Raw genomic sequence first — 22,503 nt, 5'->3', positions numbered from 1 at the left:
ATTACGCTGGATCCTTCGACGAGTCATGTCTAGAAGCCAACACACTTGACCCGCAGATCAGATTTTCGCCGATCGCCGAGTCTGCTTGCCGCTATCGTTTGTGTTTTGAATGTCACTTGCTTTTAAGGGCACACGTTCGCCCACTAAAGAGCTAGTTTCGTCATTCGCAGTCTTGCTACGGTGTTCTTGACCGTCACTACAACGTGACAATATGCACGCGCACATCCATTTTTACCAGCACTGTCAGTACCTTCCAGGAAGGCCAGCGAATGGCTCCGGTGATGTCGTGCAGGGACCAATCTCATTTCCGCATCAAACCGGCTTCCGAGCGACGTTTCTGGAATGTCGTCTGGCAGTCAGGCAAGTGGCATGCGAAGACTCCTGTCATGGGTCGCTTATGACTAATCGTCAGTTATCCCGCGCCATGGAGTAATTGTTGGTACGGGCAAGTGACCAGCGGAAGCCCCAGTTGCAGAAGTCAAAATGACACTGGACTCCACTTGGACAAATGCAAAAGTGAGCTTGTCCAATCAGCATTGTTCTAGTGTGAGAAAACATTTCATCTGCGTACGTTAGGCAGAACTGTTTTAAAACAGCGTTCCAACTAAGATTCCGTCTGTAGCTGACTAACCATGCAGAAAGAAAAAGGCATTGCATTAAAATGTATACAGAGGTTTGTCCAGCCACTGTTCGTCCCGCCACTTAAGGCGCGATTTCTTCGTCTCCGTGCAGAAAATCTTTCTAACTTATTATTTATTTAATATAGTGTTGGATAAAAAGCTTAGATGATGCAGGCACTTCGATTTCCGAAAAAGGACGACAGCACTACCCCTACACTTAGGCACTTAGCTCCGACAGTGTTCTTCGGGGATTCCTCAACTAAATTTGGTTGTCAGGAACTTTCACGGCATACCTGAAGACGCCGAAGTAAAAGGTATTTCCCAAGCTGGCTGCTGATAAAAGAATCGCCGAAAACAATAGCGTTGTCTACAGCGCCGGTAGTCAACAGGAAGCCTCTCACTGAATCGAGTAAAGACAGGATCTGCATATATATACCCTGCATGGTTATTCAAAATGGGACGTACCCAATCTCCGCTCTGTATTTTGTGAAATCAGACAGGGGACATACAACGCTTTTTGTGATCGTGCTTGATATCTGTACCGTGGTGAACATGGTGTTCTTCAGAACTTACAAGAAAAAGGTCTCCCACATGCGTGTCTGCAACACCTTGTGTTTCTGGAAGGATCCGCTATAGACCAAAAGGAAGCTTCCCGCCTTCTTACTTATCTAAGAGATACTAATCTGTTCGACAGCTGGTAACTGCCTCAGCGACAGTAAAAAGAGACGCTCAGGCGGAGCAATTCGCGATCTCGATCGCCAGGCTAAACCCGCCTGCAGATGCAACACACCACCACCATTTTGCTGATGTGAAACGCTTCCACGATTTTATGTGCCCTCTGGCTGTCATGTCTTAATACCACACCACAGAAGCGCACTCAAAAGAAGGCCCACGCGACCTAGAGTGGGCAGACAGATGCAAAGAAGGCGTACCTTTTAAGTTGTGCATATGCTGCCGCGGCCGCTCGTTCAAACACCACACATTCTCCTCAATGTAAGCCCTTCCACAAGGCAGCACTTGTTACACATGGCACAAAAGAGTTTATCTATTTTATTCTCCAGTGACCTTCCTTACGACGTCATTGGCTCGCTTTCATTTCATTATCTGCACATGACCTACTAATATTGTCATTAGCGGAAAAATTAACATCGTCATGAAAACCCTTCGCAATCTTTTCGATTGATCTTTGATTGTGAATCGTTTTGATTTTGATATCAGTTGTCAATGAGAGCTTTTCCTCTGCAGTGTTGCCATAATTTTTTTAAGCATGCCCCTGAAGTGAGAGAAAAATGTCCCTAAATTGCCGCCAAATTTTTCTGCAGTGTCGCTTAAGTCGCTAAAGCTTTTGAGTAAATTTTAGGCTACGTAGGCGTTTTGTAACACCACATTATACGCTAGCATGGCACAAATTGTTTACCGACACGTCCTACCTTTGTGCAAGGTCCGTGTGAGTGGGGAAAAAACACATAATTCACAAGCAGTGTGCAACTGGTCTTTTATTTTATTATTTTACTTGCATAACAACGAACGTTGGCAGCTGAAATTCGGCTTTTACCCTCAGAGTGTGAGGTCCCCCAAATGCAGGTTGATTGAAAAAAAAAACACATGTAATCTAATTTTCCTAGCACGCGAATGCAACTGGTCCAACATTACCTTTGAATTTTCTTGTTCTCGGTTCTCCTTAAATATTAGCAAGATCGCGCACAACGCACACGGTTCCATGTTAACACGGTGATGCAATTACGTGACCTTTAAGAACTACAAGAAAGACAGAGAGGGCGGGCAACTAAACGTATTTATTTCTTTCCATCATCCTTTTAAATGCAGTAGTTTGAACTTAAGCATGCCAAAACATTTAATGACGAGTCCACGTCACTCTTCTAATATCATTGCCAACATCGTCGCTAAAACACGATTGCGTTGGCTGATATTTGCTGCATATTTGCCGCAATAAAGCAACAGATTGTTTTCTTATTCACAAAGTTTTCGCCCATTTATAAATCTTGGTGTACGTAACTGCACTCTCACCGGCGTAACTATCCGATGCCGCGTGACGACGCTATGCAGGCCGTCGGTGTACGGCGACATCCGGTTAAATGCGCTCTATTGGGGCTCGCGTTTTTCATTGGCCAGGTTAATAATTTCTAATAAAGCACTCACGGAAAAACTTGAGGAGCTGATTATCTTGTCTAGATGTTCCTCCATCGACTCAGGAAATTTCGCGTCCGCGCAAGTTCTACTTACCGCTAGGACGCTTTCCTAAGAAGGGAAATCACGTGCAAGCACCGAGACCGGCATAACACAAATTCGTAAATTTTTGTCTTGCTTAAAACAAACAGTAGTTTGATAAAAGTTTCTCAGTTTGTACACAATGAATGTTTCTTAAAATACACTATTTAGCGTATTTTTATTCAGACCACCTCAATGCTAAATTTATGACTAAACATAGGCTAAAACTAACTTTTTTGCAACCTTGTCGCCAGCTGTACAGGCGATTTCAGGTTATATTCGTCCTAAATTATTTTTCACTTACAGTAAAACTTGCTGACAATTAGTTACTATGAAATATAACTTTTGGGTAAAAGTTATCTTTCTGCAAAAAAATTCCCAATGTGCACCAAATTTTGCATATTTAGTGCCGTATAAGAAACTCACGGAAACGTAAAGATCGATAACACCTTTCTTAAGTGCTATCTTCATTCTCAAGGAAAAATCGTGTGCTCGCCTAATTTAAGAAGAGAAAATTTTTTGACAATGCGTTTTGCGACTCATACTTTCGAGCTTTCTAAAAAGCTTCACATGTTCCTAGCGGGGCTGCAAATTTTTTTTTTTCGCAAAAATGTTTTACAGAAATACTTCTTGCTTTAAATAGATAGTCCTCAATCTTTTCAAAGAAATCGCTGATGGTCGAGCGCCAAGGTTGGGACAGTTGATGTAGAATGACCCCATGCAGACAATTTCGGGCGCTCATATGTATTCATCTGGAGGTCTATTTTCGAAGCAAATTTTCAACTTCGAAGACACTAAAATGTCGCCAAACTTCGTTACGCGTCGCTGAAGAATGTCGCCGGTCGCTACATTGGAAAATTTGTCAATCAGTAGACAAGATAGCTGCTAAATGATCTATCGACAAAATCGCTAAAATGGAAACACTGGTCCTTTGTAGTTCTTCCTTTGTCTTTCGTCCCGTTTGTGCTGTTTCAAATATGAGCGTTAACCAACTCACTCAACTGTCCGCTTTGCTAAAATATTTAGTTCTCACTACAGGAATCAATAGGACGTGAAACAGTGAGAGAGAGAGAGAGAGAAAGCGAGCGAGCAAAGAGAGGAAAGGCAGGGAGATGAACCAGACGAGCCTCCGATTTGCTACCCTACACTGGGTAAGGGAAAGGGAGAACAGAAAGAGGAAAGCGGGAGCAGTGAAAGATTTACAGTAGCTTCCGCCATTGAATGTAGAACAGCTAGGCCGTGTAGAAAAGCAAAACTGTTATTTGCCGCGCGGCGAGGCACGGCGGCTGCAGTGACTTCCACGCGGACAGGCGTTCTCATCTTCAGTTTAATTTATTTTCTTACAAATATACGGCGTACAATTCCTAACGCGGATGGCGGGGTAAAAAGTGTAGATTAAGCTGCTTGACTAGTCTGTTCTTCATGATCACTCCACATCATTTGATAAAACAGCTTAATCAAACACGTATGTACAAAGATGGGTAAGAAGCCACACGAGCAAGAAGCATGTTCAGAACACACACACAAAAAAAAAAACAATAAACACATAAATGACGGTGGCAGCACACATAACAAGTCCTTCTTTGATTAACACCGAGCGAATCTTGAGTTACTGTTGTATTTATTTAATACAGAGGGCAAAAGAAACTATATTCTATGCTCTGGTAGCCGTATATCTAGTTACCAGTATATACCAGTATTCACTGTGGCTTGTGAGGCAAATGGGTGTAGTTTTTCCATCAAGTTTTTTGGGAAGCGCGTCGGAAACCGGCGTTCAGAGGAGCGGCCGCCGCCTCGGCGCTCATCACACATGCAGAGCCCGCACGTGAGCGCGCTGCGGAAGCCATTCGCTCCGCTATCTGCGCCAGCTGACGCCTACTGACACGAGGAACGCTGACAAAATACGTCGTGCCCTTGGACAGCCGAGAGACAATGGTTGGGCTTCGCGTCACGTCTTCAAGCCGGGGTCAGCACGGACGCTAGATGTGACGCCTTTGGCGTTTCTCCAGGAGAGTGGTTGCAAGCCAGGACGCCTGAGGAATGTTGAATGCGCGCTTGAATACGTACCATCGTGTTTCGCTGCGTGTCCAATTCTATACGGAAGCGGCACGCTAAGAACACGCATGCGCACCTAGACCTCGTTCGCCAGAGCAAAGGTCGCAACGGTGAGAGGGTCACGACTAGCTGCTTTCGAGCGTTGGCTAGAAAGAGAGGGAGCACACGTAACGCTTCATAAACTGAGGGGCCGCCACCGTATCGCAATGTTCACACCACTGTTTTTCCTTTTCTCAGTAATTGTCTTTCTTTCTTTCTTTCTTTCTTTCTTTCTTTCTTTCTTTCTTTCTTTCTTTCTTTCTTTCTTTCTTTCTTTCTTTCTTTCTTTCTTTCTTTCTTTCTTTATTTATTTATTTATTTATTTTTTTATTTCGCTCGAGCGGGACCCCCCGTAAACGGTACATCCTTCTTCAGAAGATCGGTAAGTGGTCGGGCAATCTCTGCGAATGTTTTCACCTCCATCAGAAGTAAGAGCATAGTCCTACAAAACTTCGGACGTCTTTGACAGACTGAGGTCCAGGAAATGATGTGACAGCACGAATTTCCTCCGGGTCTGGTTGGATTCTGGACGCGTCGACCAGGTGGCCCAGCCCTGTAATGTGTTGGCGACCGAAGTGTCACTTCGATGAATTCAATTGGAGCTCAGCCTTGCGGAAGACTTGACGAATAGCTGATGAGCGCTAAAGGTGTGTCTCAAGTGTAGAGGAAAATGCAAGAACGTCGTCTAGGTAGCAAAGGCATGTTGACCATTTGAACCCTTGAAGCAAAGATTCCATGATACGTTCGAACGTTGCTGGGGCGTTGCATAAACTGAATGGCGCGACGCTGAATTGTTATAGACCATCAGGGGTGACGAATGCAGTCTTCTCTTGGGCCTTTTCATCCACAGATATATGAAAATAACCAGACCGAATGTTTATTGAGGAAAAGTAGTTGGCACCGTGCATATAATCGAGGGAGTTGTAAAAGCGAGGCATGGGGTAGATATCCTTTTTGGAAATTCGGTTTAAATGACGATAATCTACGCAAGAACAGCACGTGCCATCTATATTTTAATGAGCACAACGGGCGACGCCCAAGGGCTTGACGAGGGTTCAACACTGCCTTTGGCCAGTGTCTTGTCGACTTCACATTGAATAACCTTACGCTCTGATGCAAAAATTAGATATGGCCGGCGATAAATGGGACTAGCATCACCAATATTTATGCGATGCTTAACAAGTGAAATCTGACCCAACTGTCGATTGTTGAGATCGAAGATATCGCAGTAGAAAACCAAAAGGTGGCGAGTGCTGATGCTTGTTCAGGCAATACGTCCGCAGCAATCATGGGACTAAACGTGGCGCGCCGGGGCTAATTGCATCCTGTGGACATGCTGAAGAAGCGGAGCAGACGTCTATATATATATATATATATATATATATATATATATATATAAAGAAAGGGAGAGAGAAAAGACGTATATCAGCTGTACCAAGCAGCGTGGCAACGATATTCCCAGGGGTAGAACTTGCTTTGTCACGCCAAAATTAACGGCGTGGAGACATGTCAGGTTATCAGCAGCGGTTACGACGGAGTGGGGTACAGTGATATCGCGCATCAAAAGGACATCAGGAATAGGTGCGACGACGTAATCTTCACCGAGCAGAGGGAAGGATGAAATCAAATCGACGAAAGTCAATGATTTAGCCAGCAGGCGGACGAAGGTGGTCGTACTGAAGTTGTGCATGAGTTCGGCACGAATATGTGGGAGAAGAGGAAGTTCGAGGCAAAGAGCACCGGCAGAACAGTCGATCAGAGTGGTATGCGCCGTAAGGAAGTCTAGTGCGAGGATAAGGTCATTGGGTTTTATGTTGACCAATTGGTCAACACTCTAAAAAGAACTGGAACGTGGCGGCCTTCGATACATAGACGGCCAGTACGTATTGCAGTATAGAAATGGACACAGCCTGAGAACAGTGAGGAGGAAACTAGGCATCGGACCAACCAAGATGTATGCATTGAGAGACAGGGTAATCCGCAATCTCGAAGATATAGTAAAAGCAGCGGAAGAATTCTATACTGACCTGTACGGTACCCAAAGCAGAAACGACACCTCCATTCAAGGTAGTAATGAACAGGTTAGAGAGGCTCCTTCTATATATAGCGACGAAGTTAGAAGGGACTTGCCAGACATGAAACGGGGAAAAGCGTCAGGAGAATATGGGCTACCAGCGGATGGTGGAGACATAATGCTTGCAAAACTAGCGGCCCTTTCTGCGAACTGCCTACATACTTCAAGGGGCCCAAAGAACTGGAAGGATCAGCGGCGAATATCTCAGCAACCTTAGATTTGCAGATGACATTGTCCTGTTCAGCAATGCTGCAGACGAGTTACAACAAATGATTGAGGACCTGAATAGAGAGAGTATAAGAGTCGGGTTGAAGATCAATGTGCAGAAGACAAAGATAATGATCAATAGCCAGACAAGAAAACAAGAGTTCAGGATCGCCAGTCAGCCTCTAGAGTCTGTGAAGGAATACGTTTACCGAGGTCAATTACTCACAGAGGACCCTGATCATGAGAACAAAATTTACAGAAGAATAAAAATGGGTTGGAGCGCATTCGGGAGACATTGTCAGATCCTGACTAGAAGCTTACCATTATCATTAAAAAGAAAGGTGTACAATCAATGCATTCTACCGGTGCTGGCATATGGGGCAGAAACTTCGAAATTGACAAAGAAGCTCGAAAACAAGTTAAGGATCGCGCAAAGAGCGAGGAACGAAGAATGTTAGGCGTAAGATTAAGAGACAGGAAGAGAGTGGTGGTGGATCAGAGAGCAAACAGGGATTGCCGATATTCTAATGGACATTAAGAGAAAGAAATTGAGCTGGGCAGGTCATGTAATGCGTAGGTTAGATAACCGGTGGACCATCGTGGTTACAGAATGGGTGTCAAGAGAAGGGAAGCGCAGTCGAGGACGGCAGAAGACTAGGTGGGGTGATGAAATTAAGAAATTCGCAGGCGCTAGTTGGAAGCGGTTGGCGCAGGACAGGGGCAATTGGAGATCGCAGGGAGAGGCCTTCGTCCTGCAGTGGACATAAAAATTGACAGTGGCATAGCTCGGCTATGCCAGGATATACGTAGCGAAAGCTAAGGCATAGCATGGTTAGCCTTGGTTAATCTTAATTTCAAGTCCAGGTTAGTCTGGTTGTCTAGCTATGTTGCGGCGTTTAGCCAGTCGTTCGGCGCGCTGTTCATCTGTTTCCTGGGCGATTCCTTTCACCTTCATCTCGTCCCGATGTCGATTCCAACCTCCTCCGGCTTATCACAATTGTTGCCGTCCATACTGCCACCTCCACTGTGGTTGCGGCGCACGCGAGCTCTCCTTTTCAATCCTCCGACGTGTTATCAGGCATGCGACGCAGCTGGCGAAGCGAGCGGAGGCGAGCGCAACGACGAGGAACACGGTGTGACATCATACCAAACGGCGGTGGCGGAAAGGCGCGGCGCTGTGCAGCGGCGTAACACCTGTGGCTCGGTGCTACTAGTGGCGCACGCGCAGTAGTGACTAGGGAGTTAGAGAGAGAAATATCCGCGGAGAGGCGAGGCGCGCGTTGTGACGTCATGTGTCTTCTCGGAGCACCGCCACGTGCCAAATCGCAAGTTTGCGGCCAGTAAAGCTTTCGCTTTAAAATATAATGATGATGATGATGATGACATCATACAGTGACGGCAACAGTGCTGCCATCGGTGACGCGTACAGCTCGTCTAGTAGCAGGCGTGAGAAAGTTTGTCAGACGACAGAGATTAGTACTCATTATGGATACCTAGGCTCCAGTGTGTCAACGCCGTCAAAGGGACGCCATCGACGTGAACAAGTAAGTTCTCGTTCGTTGGGAGCGTCAATGGAGGATTTCGTCTCAATGAAAATAATGCAGCAATACTATACGGACCCTGACGAGCAACAGGTTGTCGGTCCGATTTGCGGTTGTGGGGGCCACGTGCGGAAGTGCTAGCGTTGTGAAAATTCGGTGCACATGAGGGAACTTCAGGTGGCAAAATAATAACATTCAGAAGCCCTCCACTAAAGTGGCTTGGATGTCCAAGCAAAGCTTTTGGACGAGAAAAATCAATCAACAAATCAAAACACAAGCGAACAGAAAAGTAACCCCTAGCACATGAAAAAAGAAAAAAAAAGAACATGGGCCGTTTATTTTATGCAATGAAGTTCTATACGACTGGCAATACTGCATCTATATTACTCTTGTTACCTTCAAGGACAACTAATCACAGAGGGCATGTTACCTCATAGTCTCACGGAACCCTAAAGGAATTGGGTCATCGGACAGAAATCTGGTTGGGATACGTGCAAGGTAACAATTCGTCCGAACGCCAGATTGTGTATTGAAATGTGTGTATTGTGTATTTGTGTATCAAACAGATTGTGTATTCACAGACGATTACGGTACTCCCTAATGCGAAATTTGAGCGCAGTTCTATACGTGTTTTCATTTCGTGATATATTGGCTGGAGTGGACAATCTGTCTTGTGCTGCACGTTGCAAACGGAGCGAAGTGTAGCGCGACTGCCTCGCTAATTGGGAGATCGCGAGAGGCAGCGCGTGGGTGATGCGTGGGCGCGGTTCCCAACAGCTGCCGCAGACAGACTTCCGCTCATGTAGCGCTTTGTTTCCATGTATGGTATCGGTGGAGTCATCGGGGAACAGGCGACGTGTGCTGCTCCGACGCCATCTCGTAGCCATCGTCGCCGCAAAGACCGACTTGCGCGACACTACGCTTTTCTTCTCACGCTCTCGCTATGCCCTTCTCCTCCACTTTCCGCCTCATGGATCCGCTGCACCTTCCTCTTCCGCTTTCCTCCTCGCGCTCTCTTCGTTATCACTGTGTTTCATCCGCACTCCGCGTTCGCTCCTTCATCCTTCGCTGCGCTCGTTCGCTCGGTTACAAGGATGCCGAGGGACGACGCCGACGCTCGGCACAGGAACGAGCGCCTACAAGCTGCGCTCTAAAAAAAAAAAAAGCTTAGAAATCATTCGCATCTCGTTCCTACTATATTCTCTGCACAGATTTCTTCCTGCGCTCGCTTTTGTGTCATACCGCCAATGCCAAGTACGAGGTTGTCATCTCGATAACTTGCGAACTAATCACACCCAATCTTGCTCGCACGCTCGCCTTTGCATGCGTTGCGTTTCAGTATATAAGCAATAACCCTACAGGCCATTGAAAAGTGGGAAGAAAAAGAAAGGCTCGAAAAACGCGCTTACAGACTGCAAACAGAAGAATGCGCGTCCTTGCTTAACGATTTAGCCTATAAGAATGCGTGATTTGTATTCCTCTCATTGAAATCATCTGGTGTATAGCTCGACGCACTGCCTCTGCTGCGCGCCATCGCAAGTGACCTATACTCTGATTCGGCCCTTTCTTTACCTAGTCAAAGTTCTCTAAACAAATTATTAAGTTTTCAGTAGCTCTCTCTATTCGCTGCTGCTTTAGTGAAAGCGTCAATGGAACTGCTCAGCCATCTTCGACCGCCAGGCGACAAGAGCCTCGTGCATGACAGCGAATGCTTCGGCGGGCTGTATTGTGGCGCATTCCTCAACAGCCCCCCGCGCGCAACAGAAATCACAGCAGGATGCATGCACACGGCTTCCAAGCGAAAGGAGAATGGGGGAAAATCGGTGCTTTCGTATATCGCCGATCGATATCTGTCAGAGGGGAGAGATGCCCCGAGATTTTGTTGCCATCGCTTCTCATGCTTACGACGCTCAGTTATGGGCCGGGCTACATTTTCCCTCAACTGGCGTTGTTTTCTTGGCGATATATATATATATATATATATGAGGCCGAAGCGTCGCTGCATGTTGTCAGTATCGGGTTCGAGGCGCAGAAATTCTTGACTACACCACAATCGCAAGCTACAAGAGGAGTAGGATTTCAATTGACGGATTGGCCTCCTCGTCAGAAAGCTAGACTAGAGCTCCGAGAGACGCTCTAATAAAAAATTTACTCACCATCCCGGCCCTGCGAAAATGGATGTCCAGCGAAGCTGTTCAAATCCACCACTACAACTGCTGAGTGGGGTATACGCAACACTTTATTGCTTTGGAGTAATGGTACCAATTGTAGCTTAGGGCAATGCTAGCAATGGGAATAATGGTAATTTTGGCAGCACGCTGCCGCTGGTCGCTTCTTTTTCCTTTACCGCCCCTCGTATTCACACTGCTACTCGGGAGTCCTAACTGTGCATTGCTTACCCATAGCGGAGCTGCAACAACAATGAAATCAGTTGCTAGGCTGGTTCTCGTAGATACGAAAGGCTAGTGACGTTACTCGCCACATTGCAAGCTGCAGTGGACGCAACAGTAATCCTGCGCAACAGTAATATTTACTAGGAAACGTATGCGGGGAGCGCTGCGTGCTTCGCATTGTTATCAGCAGCGCCTTAGCATGCTGTTGGGTGCTTGTTTTGTGCTTGTTCTTTATTGAAATAAATGATGTGCTGTATGCGTGATACCAAATAATGTATGCACTTTTCGCTTAAATCACTGGAGGTTTCTTTTTTTTCTAATCACTGAAGAAGATTTTCCCTCGAGGACGCGTCGCCAAAAAATCCCCATCAACAAGAGGCTAACAAATTCGCTCTAAAAGAGGAAAGGGATGGGGGAGGGGTAGTGTTGTTGACAGACATCGTGCGTAAACCGCATTTTGAGCGCATTGGTTTCATTATCGCGGGCTAAGTTCTCACTAAACTGTCTTTATGTGGACGTATGTGTGTATGGAAAGGGGGGAGGGGCTGATAACGTTCATTTGTGGGCAAATTGGGCAAAGTACGAGCGTGGAGAGGGCAACAGAAGAGAAGAAAGGCAGGGAGATTAACCAGGCGCACGTCCGGTTCGCTACCCTGCACTGGATGAAGGGGTATGGGGAAGAAGAAGAAGAAGAGAGAGAGAGAGAGAGCGCAGTTTCGCGTACATTTGAAGGTTCGCACCGAGTCTACACATGGTTGCCAAGACTTGTCGACTTGAGGTTTTTCAACAACGCTTTCGTGGCTTTCTGTGCCATCGACGCGTACGGCTATAGTCCAAGGATCTTCATTTCCGAAAATGGTCTAGAGTCTAGCTGGTTCAATGCTGTCCGGAGAGCTTCATGCTCGACGTCATACTAGGGACAGAGAAATAGGACGTGTTCTATCGTTTCTATGGTTCCGCAAGAGTCCCACTTGGGCGTATACCCCAATCCAATGAGGAACGAGTAGGCCTTCATAAATGCCACCCCGAGCCAGAGGCGGCACAATACTGTCGCCTCAGAGCGGGAAATTTCTGATGACATTTGTAGCTCAAAGGATGGATCAAGCTTAAGAAGAAGACGCTTCGGGAGTTTGGGAGAAGGCCAGTATTTGTGTGTCATAGCTTTAGCCACGATATGAAGCTTTCTTGCAGCGTCGGTTCTGGATAAAGGGATTGGAACTGGTCGGGCTTCCAGATGGGCAGACCAGGCACCTTCGTCGGTAAGGTCATTACCAGTAATACCAGTATGTCCAGGTAGCCACTCGAATATAATTCATACCCTTTAGCGATAGCTTGATGGTGCTCTTCTCTTATTTCACATATCAGCTGCTCACGAGTTCTATGATATAGGGCAAAATGCAGACTCTGAAGTGCTGCCTTAGAGTCGCAGAAGATGACCCATTTCTGAGGTGTCTCTTGCAGGAGGTATTTGGCAGCAGCATGCAGGGCAGCAAGCTCTGCCGCCGTTGATGTTGTTATGTGTCACAGTTTAAAATTCATTGTGGTTTTCGTAGCCGGAATGACAATGGCACCTGAAGAGCTGGCATACGTGAGACCAAACCATCGGTATAAATCTGTATTCGTTCCCCGTGTGTCTCATTGATTAACGGCAGCGTCACCTGTTTCAGAGCTATTGTTGGGTGATTGACCTTCTTCTTTACACCCGGAATACGTAGGCGCACCTGAAGCTGTTAGAGACACCACAAGCGCAATGAAGGCCTTGCTGCTAGTATGTATCCTAATGAAAGACAATCTATACGAGTAATCATAACTTCAGAAAACATTGCACGAGGTCTCTGCGATGGCAAGAACACCAATTGATTATTGAGGACGCGGGAAAGATGACGGATATGCATTCTGAGACAATCCACAGCAGAGTATCTTTGGATGGGATGATGTTTGGCAAGCACAATTGTCGCACCTGTGTGGAAGCACAGCGAGGAAGTCTTAAACACGTGCGCAATGCTTGGCCTTGTAAACTCCGCTCCCCCCCACACGCACGCACGCACACACGCACGCACTTGAACAATGTGGGGCCACAATGGTACAAACTTAAAGGCAATGTAATATAATAAAATGCTGCTTCACAAACAAATTGAGCGATAATAGTCGCAGACGAATGCACATCGAATACCTTGAAAAAATAAAAGGAGAGAAAAGTCCGCATGATCACCTCCGCGTCTAGACTCGGAAACCGTATAATGGGCTGTTCGGCTAATGACCCGTTCCTGGCTAGGCTTTAAGTACGGGGTCTTCGTTAAAGTGTACGAATGACTCACGAAAACAATGTGCACAGCCCTCAGAAGCTTGCTATAAACACCAGTCAATTTTGTGCTCGTGCGTCATGCTTCAGAAAGGTCGAACAGGATCCGACTTTAGAACACGCTCGAAAATTTCGAGCGAAGATATTAGTCGCCGTTGCAAAGGCATGAACCTCTAATGCAGGAGCACCGTGCCTTGATCAGGCGCGGATCATCGTGATAATAGAGAGTGTAAAATGGAAAAATAAAAAATCAGCCTGTAACCTTCGCAGACGTTTTGATTAAGCCCTATTCAGCCTTTTTTGCATCATCCCGACTATAAGGACAACGTTGAGAGGAAGAAAACGAAAAATAGTACGACATGATAGGCTTGGTATGTCGCTATCACACTCATCTTGAACGGTTTCCCTGCATGACGCGGAAATTCGCGCCTCCTGTCATCTGCAGGAACTGTCGGCACGGAGATTCGGTTAACACGCAATTAAAGGAGCCGAGTGGAGGCGTGATGCACTTGCCATCGGAAATGCGAGGATTTGCGAACTCATAGTTGTGTGAAAGCCGACAGCACAAATAGGCAGACACTGAGAGGAACCGACCGGAAAATAGTCGTGTATTAGGAAAGAAGCAAAGAAGAAAAAGAAAAAGAAAGAAAATGGCTGTAAATTTTTGCTTCCCTGACAACACCCTTCTGGGTCATTTGCAAATTCTCCTACTTCTTTTTCTAAGAAACGCAGCCACGTGTACGCGCTTTTGTCGCACGCTGTTTGCATATATAAATTGGATAGCGAACCATGCGTTCGCATCGTTAAATTCTTAATGGAACGCGCAAACCAACGCGGCGGAGAGTGGAGGGAGCCTGTAGAAGCAACTTATGTTAATAGATATGTGGTATATATATATATATATATATATATATATATATATATATATATATATATATATATATATATATATATATATATATATATATATATATATATATATATATATTGTACTTGTTTCACATGGTCAGCTTCTGCGTCAGTTAGAAAGGTAACTGGATATTTATTTTTTCAGGCTTACGAACGGAAAGAAATGCGGGGGAATGATGATACGTGGAAGGAGAAAACGCAGACATTCTGCCTCTCCGTCTTGATCAAAATTTTCGTTCACCACTTGCATCCAGCCAGCGGAGTTCTTCCGTCTGAGGCGTTGTTGATGGCCGTTCGTGTTCGCAATGTTTTCTCCTCGCCGCTCACCTCGCCTTGATTTAGCTCACCTGCTGGTCCGCGATGCCAGGCGAAGTCGTGGGAGGGGCTCGGCGATGCGAGAAAAGCCGAGAGGATCAATTCAGGGCCCCCGCAACTGTGATTGGGTGGCAGTGCGGTGGCTTCAAATCTCTTTTCGTACACACGACACTCCTTGTCGCCCACAAATGGTGTGGAATGACGCGGGAAAAATAAGAATTAGCGAGGTGGGAGGCGGCGTGTATATTTCTTTCATAGAAGGTCTTGCTTTGTGTGGGTTTGTCGGTGGATTTGCTGTATGGGATAGCTTTTCGCTGTTTTTGTTAGCTTTTTGTCAATATGTTCGCGCTTCCCGCTAGTTCACACGGGGTTCAATTCGGCTGAGAAGCAAAGCGAGAAGAAACAAGCGACAAGACGAGAAGTTTCGCGAAATCTTCGTGGATTAGTTCAGAGCTGCCGCCGTGGTGATTAGCTCCTAATGCGGGAACTCCATCCCTGCTTCCTCCTACCAAGTCATTTCATGTTTTTATTTATATTTCTTCCCGGTGAGTCCTGAGGTATGGAGACTTGCTCAAAGCGAAACTTATGGTACGGATCAACAGTAGCCATGGCACGTCAATAAATAAAGAGAGAAAACAAAAGCGTTTCGCCTCGCTATTTGTGTTCATCACGTTTGGAACGAGATGTAAGATTACTGCAGCCGCCTTCACACAGCACAACAGACATTTTTTTCTTTGGTAACGAGACAAATGGATGGATGGGCCTAACATGCCTTCAACAAGCCACTACAAAAGCTGAAATGTGGGATCCGTAATTTCATCGTGGACAGAACATAGCGGGAATTCCACCCAGCCACATTAGAAGGTTGGATGTGCCCTCGTCGGGTGTTTGCTTTTGGTGGGATAAGCCGATGTGACTTGTCTACGACGACGATAGACCAGACCTCCAAGGGGACCGCCCACCCGAAATACAAACAACAAATAAGCACACACCGCCAGTAATAAAGGCAATGGGGGCATTTTTAAAATGCCTTCTTCAAGATAAAGACGATAAAAAATCGAAATCTCATAGATGAAAGCAGTAGGAAAAATGGAAACCAATGTTCAAGCCCGCAAGTTTTCATATTTATTGATAGGATATAAAGAGATGTTGACGCACCATTTAAGGCACCTGCCGCTCCTTAGCTCTTGAATGGGTCTAGCTTACAACATACAGGGTACAAGATTGCATATCAAATAAACTTTTTATACAAGCACCAGGACTTATCATGCAACGTTTTCACAGTAACACTATATACGTAAGAAGCACATGGTACATCTAATATACAAGTTCATTCTGCAGGGTATGAGGCACATCAGTTTTCTGTCTACGCTTTCTTTGCTGCGCTAACATCAATTAGACTGTCAGCTTGACCATTGCGTGAGCATCATGCTGCTATGTTAAAAAAACTCAGTCTCCTTCCACTCTGTGAAGAAGGATGACCAGTGAAGCTATGTATGTGGGCCCCTTAATGGCGAACTGCTACCTCCGCCGTGGGTCGGCGCGGCATTGCACTATCTTCGGGGTCGGCACACGTATGGGGAGTGCTTAACGCCTGCTTCACCTTTGCGGCGGGTCGGCCCGGCATTGCAGTATCTTCGGGATCGGCCTACGTATGGGGAGTACGGGAGAAACACGTTTTCACCCCACCGCGTCGTCGAATGTGCACAATACCCTCTGGAGCTCTCTGGCCGTCGTCACATTAGCCGCTTGACAGCTGTAATTATCCGTGACTCCCCTAAGAAGCATTACAGAAACTGCAGCGCTTCCCTTTCTACTAACGTGCGAGGCCAGATGGGACGCAGATAGGACTGTAGAGAGGAGAACGAGAGGGAGAAGCAGCAGCTCCCATACAAGTGAGGCGGGCAGGTGACGTGAGAAGGCAAGGAAACCCCACTGCTATACGACCGCGGTTGCGGGGACACAGGAAAAGCTTAAGTTCAAGGTAAGGTACAGTACGTTGCTGCCATTTCTGAAAAATAAGCGCCATGCAATTATGTCAAGCGGGCAACTTACGCAGGGCGTGCAGAAACGGAGCCGCATTAATTAAAGCGCACCGCGGGGTCCAGGAGACTACAGATGTGGTCGACCGTCAAAGCAACTCTTCTGTGCCCGCCGCCTTAGCTTTGCGGCTGTGGCATTGCTAGAGGTCGTGAATTTGATCACATCGCGGCAGCCGCATTTCTACGGGCGCGAAATAGAAAACGCACCTGCACTTAGATTTTGGGACACCGGACAACGCGGTGTCAAAATTAACCCGAAATCCGCCACTATGGCGTGCCTCGTAATACGAGTGTGGGTTTGGCACGTGCAGCTCCATATTCCAAGTGTAATACTTCTGCCACAATGCCATATGCCATGTGAGGCAATGACAACGTTCAACCCTCTCAGAGGTTATAAATATGGCGCACAACAACGCCTCAAGCAAACACCTCTTCCTGTGTGTTCTGTGTACTACGCAGACAAACAGCAGTGGTGCACGCAAGGTAACGTTTTACATCAACTCACCACCCTCGTGCAAGCCAAAAAGTTGACAAAATTAAGCTTTAGCCTTGAACATCACAGCTAAATATCGTCAATCAGAGCATTCAGCACGGAAAGCTACGCTTACGTCGATTCCCACAGTGCGTGGGATCTGCGTAATTTTTTTGCTTACCACGCCAACGACACGAAAATTTCCTTGGACAGTGAAGGTATACAGCTTCACCGTAAAAAAGAAAATTGCAGCCCTAAGGCCGAAGTTGATCGGATGATGGCCACAGTTACAAAGCAGATCATTCTGCAGCAAAACTTACCCATGTGCACACATGTTGGGAATGAGTTAGGGTTCTCAATTAGCCCTTTTTTAAAGATGAGGACAGCATATAGAAGTTCCCAGAAAGAATGGCAAGAAACCCTCTCTCGCCAAAGGGGAGTGAACAAGTTCTCAAGAAATGTAACAAATATTCATGTTTGCATCATAGCATGCTTTCTTTGATTTAATGTTAACGATGTCCTTTCATACATGTGGCGGCAGATTCCATTTTACCATGTGTCTCACTGTTCTGTAGTTACTATGAAAAGAGTTGTGTGCGTGCTGTGCGTGTGCGTGTGTGTTGTTAAGAACGGCCAGCTGCAGTGCAGTTTTGTTTTGCCAACCAGTTGCAACTGTGGAGACAACATTCCGGGAGCGTCGCCGCACACCTCTAGCCACGGCGTGACTAAGTCGACTGTGTGTGAACAACAATACGTGCGTCCTCGACTCTCCGTCGCTGGAGCCGAGTTTGACGAAGTCGCCATTGTACCTAAACGGGCTCGTCGGACCAACTATTGTTACTGAGCCGAGGGAACGTCTACTGACACCCCTTCCCACGCGCCGACCAAGACGCCAGACAATGGACGGCCGGCGGGGGCGCTGCAGTTCGGGGAATAAATGCCCCTACGGTGCCGGGTCATCTCCCCTACGGTGCCTGGTCAACTCGCCTACGGTGCTTGGACGGCCGTTTCCCTCACCTGGGTACCGGGGGAGGACCGAGTGTTTAAAAACTGCTGTTGTGCGGCTGCTCAGGACACACTCTCTCAAGCAGTCATGTGAGACTGATGTACTTTCTCAAGCAGTCATGTTAGACTGATATAAATACTGTAAATAAACCCATATTCCTCGTTCTCGATGGGAAGCAGTCCTTCCCTTCATCAACGTCCTCAGCGTGGATAAGTTGGACGACGGCATGGGCCAGCTACCTTCTAATTCATGCCCAACTCCAATCATGACAACGGATCACGAGCGATGGGATTGAACCCCCAATCACAACAGTGTGCGCGTGCGTGCGTGTGCGTGCGTGTGCGTGCATGTGCGTGCGCGTGTGTGTGCGTGTGTGTGTGTGCGCGTGCGTGTGTGTGCGTGTGTGTGTGTATGTGTGTGTGTATGTGTGACCTTCATTGGGTGTCTACGTGTGTGTGTGGGTGTGTGTCTTCATTGGGTACAACGGCCAACTGTTCTTGAATTTTGGCCCAGTAATACTTGACGACTTTCAACTACCACCCTTATCCATGGGCTTCTCTGGTTTCATTAACGTTCACTTCGCTGTCCTGAGCGAGCAGCGGTAGTCTGCAACGTTTTGCGTCTTGCAACGAGCAAGACGCATTTTCGCGCGCAGGGATCCATCCACGCTGAGCAGGCTTAAGAGGCGCTGTAACACCGGCGAACCTGTAAGTCGAGAGAAGCCTTCAGGGAATGCACATGTGCTGCTTCCAGGTACCAACACCTACCCCGCCTCTCCTTGTAACACTCTGTTGAAGCTCCTTCTAAACAAAATTCATTCGTTCCACTTTAGAAGGAACGAAAAAAAAAAGTCATAGCAGCCGTGTCACCCGCACCTTGTAAGAGCACCGGCATACGTATAGGGGCTGCTTGCGGCAGCCACGCGCCTGCCTAAATCCACAAAGACGCGTATGACTACAGTAACGAAGACTCAGGATTCACGTGCGGCATGCATTACGTAAGGCATTTTTGTCATTTTTTTTATATTGCTAAGTACGCGAAGCACCGAAATAAAAGTCAGTGCCAGCCAGAGCCGGCAAATTCGTATGAATCGGCTGCACGGGAAATATAGACGACGGAAAGCTGACAGCTCAAGATTGCACCCCGGACGTGAGGAGGCAAGATGTGCGGCGCTGACGGGCGGAGATGTAAAAACGCCAAAAGCAAAATTTCGCAAATCCGCGAAGGCTGCATCTGTCACTCGCATCTCCGCGCGAGCCCCCACCCCGCGGCCTCCTCCTCCCCCCCTCCCAAAAAAAGTGTGCAACAGCATTGCATTCTTAAGTTATTCCGGCATTTGGTGCGCGGGTTGGCCTGTATCCTATATACTGCCGACGCTGCATCCTGGATATGGAACGAAAATATCTTGGCTACCCTGAAACGATGCGCGCTTTTCGCTCGTTCAAATTCTAACTAGTCTCTGCCTGGTGCTTTTCGATGCATTTTGCTTTACCGCTATCGTTTCTTAAATATTCTGCCTTCAGCCGGTGCATATACACATATATATGTAATAAAATTTCCGAGCTGCGTGCAAGTATCGTCATATCTGCTATGCCTTTTGCTGAAGTTATTTTACTTCCATCATCTCGAAAAGAAGTGCCGATTCACAGACAAGAAACTCTGCCGCAGACCATGTCGAGTCGTGACATCTGGTATATATTATGAGTAAACCATCAGGCGAAAACCGTATACATCAAATCTCCGTTTCGTTCCGTGTATCATGATGAGTGTAAGCAGTGCGCGTGAGCGCATTTGGATGAGCACAACTAAATTTGGCCCAGATGGTAGTGAAGACACTTTCAGGACGACGGGCTCACATTTAATCGATGCCAAGCACATGTTCCATTCGCGAATCGACATGCACAAAGCGCGCCAAGAAAGCCAGACGACGTTCGACCGATAACAATCGAGAACCCCAAAATAGGGCATGCGAAATACTGTGTTCGCCGCTCGTATAAATTTCGCCTCTCGCAAACAGTTTCAGCCCTTTATTTTTGCGGACAAAATGAGTTCTCAAAGTGAATTCTAAACAGCCCTCGTCTTCTCCCCCTTTCTGGATAGCTATAGTTACAGATGAAAACGGGCCTATGTCTCTATATACTCGGGGTTCTAAAACGGGTACTTGGTATGCATGCAGTTCATTCGTCTATTTTTGTACCTTCTTTTGTTAGCTTATAAGGTGTGGCGTGGAGTGGAAGTAGAGAATCTAATTCCTGTAGTTAACGTGTCTGGTTCGAATCCATGTTCAAGCTGTTATCGTAAGTAGCTCCCGATTCCGGCACTTAAAAAAGAAGAAAAAAAAAAGAAAAAAAAACACTCGTCAGGTTGTGGGACCGCACTAATCCGGTGTAACTACACTATGAATGCTCAACGAGCGACAAGAAGACAATCGCCAGAGTAGGAATTGACTACCTTAATGCAGTATTCGGTAACGACTCATTGACCTCCGTAGTTAACCCTTGGCCCTCAATTCCTACCTGCTTCGGTAAGAGCACGAACCTCATCAAGGCGGCGGTCGGATTTGCTGCGTAACAGACAAGGGTGTTAGGTAGGATAAAGTATAAAGATAGATTAGTGAGGCCTAGATTTATTCTTTACTTGAAGCGAGAAAGCGGGAAAAAATGTCAGGGAGAAATGACCAACGCCATCGCGATCAGGGGTGCTGAATGATCAAAACCAAAATTCAATGCTTAATCAATAAATGATCAAAATGCTCAGTCGCCGGGGAATAAATATGACGCTTTAGAAAAGAGGCATGAGTATGTCACAGAGGCAGTGAACGAGACCATCGCATAAATATTGCTGACAGAGGCAGCAGTGAAATTCCTGGGTTTTCAGCGCATGTTTTAAATGGCTGAGTTATACACCAACGGTCTGGCACGTGGAAACTAGCTCTGTCAGATCTTTGTTAAGGGATTCCGGTCTAACCTGTATCACAGCGTTCTGAGCCGTGCAACGAAGAAAGTGTGCAGAAAATGAGGCAAGTTATACTTCGTATTTGTAACTACAAACTTGCAGTAGCCTCTTTTACAAGTGAAAAACCGATCGTAAGAAGGTAGAATACGGCTGCTAAACATTAAGACTGAAACAGCGTGACGGATGGTATCGGAGTTTTGAAATCGCACGCACGTGCTTCGCAGTTGTCATGTGCCTCTGGACAACGCAGGCGTGCGCTTGGCTAACTCCTGTCGCAACGGCTTGCCGCAAGGCAGCTATACCAACTTCGTTCAACCAGTCAGCGCAGAACACAATGCATGTCACTGGCGCATTCACTTGGGGACGAACGTGTGCATGCAGGGATCGAGAGTGCCTACGAGGGTGCCGCGAGCGCAGTAAAGGATGAACGCTGCTCATTGGTGCGTTTCACGGGTTCCTGTACATTCTTTTCACTGTAGCTCTTCTCGCATAAAGACACCGTCCACCCGGATTGCCTAACAACTTGAAGCATGGAACAAAGGAAAGAGGAAACCGGACACTTCAGCCGGGAGTGAACGTGAGGCCGAACGTGTGACATGTCACGGCGTTGTTCGATGACCGTAAGCGACACTTTCGGTATACTGGGCACATGAGAGCCGCTCCAAAGGGCTCCGAACCATGCTTGAGATGCATGAAACAAAAGCTTCACTTTCTATTCGCTGTTGTAACCGTTGCCTGAGCTGCATGCGTAATTATGCAAGGTTTTTCATTTTCGCATTCTATTTAATTTCTCTAAATAGAGACAAGCCTTTTTAAGCACATATGTTGGTTTGTATGTTTGCGAGTAGACTTGCCCGAACGCACGTTGCCTTGAGGCGTGACTTTACTCTTTTTGCTCGTTTCTTCCTGTGCTCGTGTCCACGCAATTCTATTTGATCTTGTTTGTGCACAAGACTTCCACTCAGCTTCAGAAACTTCACTTCAATTGAATTCATTTAACGATGTGTAGTATACAATAAGCAGTAACAAGCAAAATGCAACTATCAATACCAATAGCAATAACATGCCCAATAGCAAGATGCAAATACTACAGGCTCTGGAAACTTATTGTACAACCGGAAAAATGGAAGTACATATAACGAAAAAAATTGAAACGAGAAACAATATGCATTGATTATTGCAATGCGAAAATATGCTTAATAGCTTTTTCAGAAAGCGGCAAGAAATCATTAATATTACCAAGCTTTTTTAATAGATGATAAATAGAAAATTGTTTTAATAAATTTACACATATCTATATATATATATATATATATATATATATATATATATATATATATATAT

The 22,503-nt window shown here is 46.4% G+C and overlaps 1 protein-coding gene across 1 annotated transcript in view; it reads right to left on the bottom strand.

Annotated features, from left to right (window-relative positions):
* LOC142566359 (neuropeptide F receptor-like) overlaps positions 1–22,503 on the bottom strand; it is a 338,465-nt gene that overhangs the window by 180,220 nt on the left and 135,742 nt on the right. The window lies entirely within an intron of this gene.

Source organism: Dermacentor variabilis, unplaced genomic scaffold, assembly GCF_050947875.1.
Source record: "Dermacentor variabilis isolate Ectoservices unplaced genomic scaffold, ASM5094787v1 scaffold_12, whole genome shotgun sequence".
In the NCBI taxonomy this organism is placed as follows: domain Eukaryota; kingdom Metazoa; phylum Arthropoda; class Arachnida; order Ixodida; family Ixodidae; genus Dermacentor; species Dermacentor variabilis.
The sequence above is the reverse complement of the archived record's forward strand: the minus strand, read 5'-3'. Positions and strand labels throughout refer to the sequence as shown.